This window comes from Sinocyclocheilus grahami, unplaced genomic scaffold, assembly GCF_001515645.1.
Source record: "Sinocyclocheilus grahami isolate Dianchi unplaced genomic scaffold, SAMN03320097.WGS_v1.1 scaffold369.1, whole genome shotgun sequence".
In the NCBI taxonomy this organism is placed as follows: Eukaryota; Metazoa; Chordata; class Actinopteri; order Cypriniformes; family Cyprinidae; genus Sinocyclocheilus; species Sinocyclocheilus grahami.
Window position 1 is genome coordinate 592,253 of NW_015505548.1, and position 5,007 is coordinate 597,259.

At 36.7% G+C, this 5,007-nt stretch overlaps 1 pseudogene; it reads left to right on the forward strand.

Annotated features, from left to right (window-relative positions):
• Positions 1-5,007, forward strand: part of LOC107549330 (uncharacterized) — a 68,108-nt pseudogene that overhangs the window by 60,607 nt on the left and 2,494 nt on the right.

Genomic DNA, 5,007 nt, shown 5'->3' on the forward strand with positions numbered 1-5,007 from the left:
CTGATTTCTAGTTGTGTCCTCTTTTGGAAGGCCAAACAAAGTAGTTTCACTTTCAAACAGCGTTACACACCGCGGCCTTGAGTGAGCAGAGGCGGGCGGGCTTGAGAACGGCGCTGCCGGCGGGCTTGCGGCAACCACATGTGACGACCCCGGGCAAGGCGTTCTGGCGATCCACAGCGCGAAGTTGATGTATTTCATTAGCGACCAGCACGGATCAGCTCCAGGCATGACGAAGCGGGACTCTTAACTTTTATAAAGAATATCTCTTTGGATTTGAGACTTTAGTCTTTGCAACTTTACAGATCTTCTTTATGCACCAAGAGCTCGTAACACTCCAAAGAGAAAGGAAAAATTGAAATCGCATCATATGACCCCTTTAAAGTTTTTCCTAGCTAGAATGTGTTGTGGATTTGTGTTTATTTCTAAAGTATGGGACATCTGAAGAGTGGAAATACGTCAAATATAATAAGCCCATACAATGTTTTTATGTATTTTACAGAAGAGTTTTATAATTTAATGCTCTTTTCATCAACAGTCATTACAACAACACCTGAAACAACAACACTGTCATGTAATTAAATAATTACAGCCAAATGCCCCAAATGCGTCCCGTTTTAGTAGGAAATATATAAAAGCTGCACCCATGAAGTGAGATCATGATGTACAGTATTTTACTGTGTTTTTATTTGTGTTCATTCTTTCAGAAACCACCACATCGACCACCACAGTCTCAACAAGTAATAATGTTGCGATTGATTGAAGACTCATATGACTATGCAATGTGTTTTTTATTGTTCTTTACAGAAGAGTTTTATAATTAAACACTGTTATTCTTTAACAGCCACTGCAACAACAACTCCATGGACAGGTATTTTTTATCGACTTTTGAATTAATAGTGCATTTGTGTCGGAATTCAGACTTCTGAATTTGTGTTCATTGTCTCGTCAGCACCGGTAATATTTTATCCGTTCGGCGCGGTGGCAGGAGACACTGAAATTCTTGAAAACGGTGGCGATACCTCATACCTTGTTGTCTTCTCCACCCCATTTACGTACTTTGGCCGCACATACAACATCACATACGTGAGAATCCAGTTCTATTGCCAGTCTAATATGAATGCATATGTTGTGATCCGCCAGTTCATAGTTTACTGCTGTATTTGAACTGATTTATCTTATTTCAGGTTAATAATAACGGACTCCTTACATTTAGCCAAGCTATACCAGAAACAGACCCTTACCCTTTTCCCGCATATGGAGATGAAGATTACATTGCTCCGCTCTTGACTGACCTTGATGACCTTGGTATAGGTATATATTCGTATCAGGAGTACACCAGTGGAAGTGTTCTCACTCGCGCCACTCAGGATATAAACCAGTATTTCCCTGGAAGGGACTTCACTGCTTCTTGGGTCTTTGTTGCAACGTGGGACTATGTGCTTACATGGGATATGAATGTATTTAATCAACACTCAGGCCCGGTAAATAGTTTATTTCTTTATTTTTTCAGGGACAAGATTGAAGGCTGTATAAACTATGAATCTTGATGTTGTTTCTTTTCTTTTCAGGCAATCACCGTTCAAGCGGTTTTAATTTCAGATGGGTTTTTTTCTTTCATTCTGATACATTACGGTGACTGCGCTGCGATACCAACTGCAGTGGGGGTAAAACAAATATTACAGTATTGAAATAATGATTTACTAGCTCTGCATGTAATAACATTTCATTGATTTTAATAGGCTGGATATGACACAATAAACTCCACTGACTACTATCAAATTCATTATGATCCAAATGGTGGCTACTCCATCCCAATCCTCAAGAACACGACTAACGTAGGTGTTCCGGGGCGTTGGGCCTTTCTTGTGAACAACGGACCAGGTAGGACTTTTATCAAAATTATGTGTTAAATTAGGCCTGTCGCAATAATCAATATATCGACTTTTCGCACAATATATGTACATGACCTCAATAATTTTTGGTGATGCAATATATTGTCCATTATATTTACATAAAAATTATTTGTGAATTTTTAAGGTATCTAAAATTTTGATACTTGATTTCCATGATCTTAATATTCCTAAGAATCAAAAGTTTGTTGTCATTTGAAAGTGTGTTGGCCTTCTTGCATTATTATGCTTTTATATTATGATTATATATTCAGTGGCATAAAATGGTCTTAAAATGACAATAATATTGTTTATCGCAATTATTTGTGGGGCAATATATTGCACAACACAAAGTTGTTATCGTGACAAGCCTAGTTACCATTATCAGTTTGTTTATATCATGTTAGAATGTCTTATTATGTGTGTGTGTGTCCTTTTAGAATCCGTCATAGGAGTTCAAATGAAACTTCAGTCCTTTTCAGACCTAACACAGAGTGGAAACATTGATGCTGTTTTGCAGAAAGTAAGTCACACTTTTCATAACTAAAGTCATTTGGAAGTCGTTGGAAGCCCTTTTCTGTCTTAGAGGGAACTTATAATCTTTTTGTACAAAATTGTGACTTTCTCACAATGGCCTTTTCTATTTTTTACTCTGGGAAATTTTTACCAGTAACTATAACCAGTAGAGTAGAATGGAAATAAAACACATTTTGATCGGTTTGTCCATCTTTGTTTCAGATAAAACAAGAGCTGATCAATCATGGAGTGTCAAGTAACTTTGAGCTAAAGTTAAGAAAAGTCAAAAAGACATAGATGTAATACATGGATGGGAATTAAAACTCTCAATGCCGTTGCCATTGAAGATGTAGAAACTGATGTAGATGTAGAAACGAGAGGAATGTCACTCCACATGAAGGGACCCTTTGTTTTCTCACCCTTCAACATCATCGATTTTTTTAACACATTAATCACTGATACACAAACATGATTCAGCACAAATGATGTATAAAATGAATTATATACCATGTTCATTTAGCTTGAATAATCATTGATTTTGTTTTTTTTTGTCCCACCTCCTGAAGAGTTTCAGGGGTTTTATCTAATCAAACTGATCTGTAGTTTTTGAACAATGAAATTAAACCTGTTCTTCAGCTACTTCTCCATTTACTAGAAGCATTACTCTTCACACAATCTACTTACTCTGAAAATGATGTTACCAGTACTTTAGTACAGCAGTTTTCGTAACGTAACGTGCAAACCCCTCATATTTAATGTAGTCTGGGTCATCATTTTAAAGTTTTGTTTATAGTTTTTGAGGATGAATGCATGTCATACAACCCGTTTATGTTGGCACCTGTTTAATTTGTCTTTCTTCTGCTAAGTTAAAGATGGTTTGATGCCAAAATAGTGTAGAGTTTGATCTAATGCTCAGCCTTTGACGTCAAATACAAACAATACAGGAAGCTTTTTCTCCTTTCTTTTTCAAAGTTCTGCTGTCATGTTCAAAACTGCTTTCATTATCGCTCATAAATGATACGCTCCAAACACTCCAAGATATTAACACTTGGGTTCATGAGACAGGCTTAATAAAAATGTAATCAGTAGTGAAGTATTTTCATACAGAACATATTACTTGGTACATTTGTCTGTATTTCTTGCTGCATGCTATATATATATATTATATAGGACAGGATATGAGACCAATTGTGACAGTGAAGAGTTTTGAGAACATTTACCTGTGTGTGTGTTTGTGTAGTAGAACACGTGAAGAAACTTGATTTGGCTTGGCATAACAAATGTTTTTTTTTCTCCAACTGGAAATGAGGGTGGGATGAGCTCTTGACAAAAGAAAGAAACGAAACAAACAAACTAAATAGAAGTCAATGGAGACTTCTTGTTTAACTTGAACATTGAGTTTTGTGAGTATTGTGAAAAGTTCAGTCGTTGTTCGCCTGAATGCATTTGACATGCATTCCCTGGACATGTCCCTCCCTTTGGTGCTATGATAATTAGGGCCAGATTTTAACCTACAGCAAATGCAAGAACGTACTCCATATGAAGCGGTCTGAAGTAAGTACTATCTAGCTTTTTGTCAATATGGTTTGTTTTGATAACTTATTTTCGGATGATATGTATATCAGGGTTCCTACACGGTTTGGAAAAGTATGGAAATCTGATTTGAGTAATTTCCAGGTCTTGAAACGTATGAAAAAAAGAAAGCAGAGCATGGAAAAATATTTGAATTTCCAGACTTTTGCCCCATTTAGATTTCTGTAATAGAAAATTAAGAATTTCATGAAAATAAATATATCATACAAGAAGTGTGTTTTCATGGCAGCTGTTTAGTGATTTTTCAGTGATTGTCAAGCATGACTGAATTAATTCAAGGTGCACGGTTTCATTATGCAAAAATGCAGCATTTTTGGTTTCTTCAAACAATATTCTTAGCACCGTATTAAATAGCTTCTAAAAGGAACTTTGCAAAAATAAAAAATAAACAAACTTCCATGTGCGCACGAGAAACCTTTAAATATAGGACAATGCACACTGAGCTACCTATTGCACCATCAACCCATTTTGCAGTGTGGATTCTTGGCCGCCAAAGAGTACATGTTAAAGCAGACCCAAGGCCTTAAAAATGTGATGTACTGCCCTAACAAAAAAACATTTGAACACTTTTTTTAACAGTATCAGTCTTTTTTTTATAGACCCTTGAACCTTGGCAAATAGGACAATGCACACAGCTGTATTGTGCCATCAGCCCATTTCGTGTTACGGTTTCTCCGTTACCATATGGGATGTGTTAAATTGGACATTAGGCCTTGATATTAGAGGTACTACCCTAAGGAAAGCCAAATTTTGAGCAAGTAGATCTCTATTAATTAATGTGCAATTTTATTAGTAAGATTCACGAGTCCACACTTACATAATCGGACTGAGCAAATAGTAAGTATATTTGGCGTGCTGTCCTGATAGCCCTAACCTAGAGAACCCCCATCCCTGTCTGTGATGAGAATAGTTAAAAATGAGGAGTTGGGGTGGAGGAGGGATGCCGGAAAACTGTCGTGAGACAGAGGTAAGTTGTGTGTGTGTGTGTGTGTGTGTGTGTGTGTGTGTG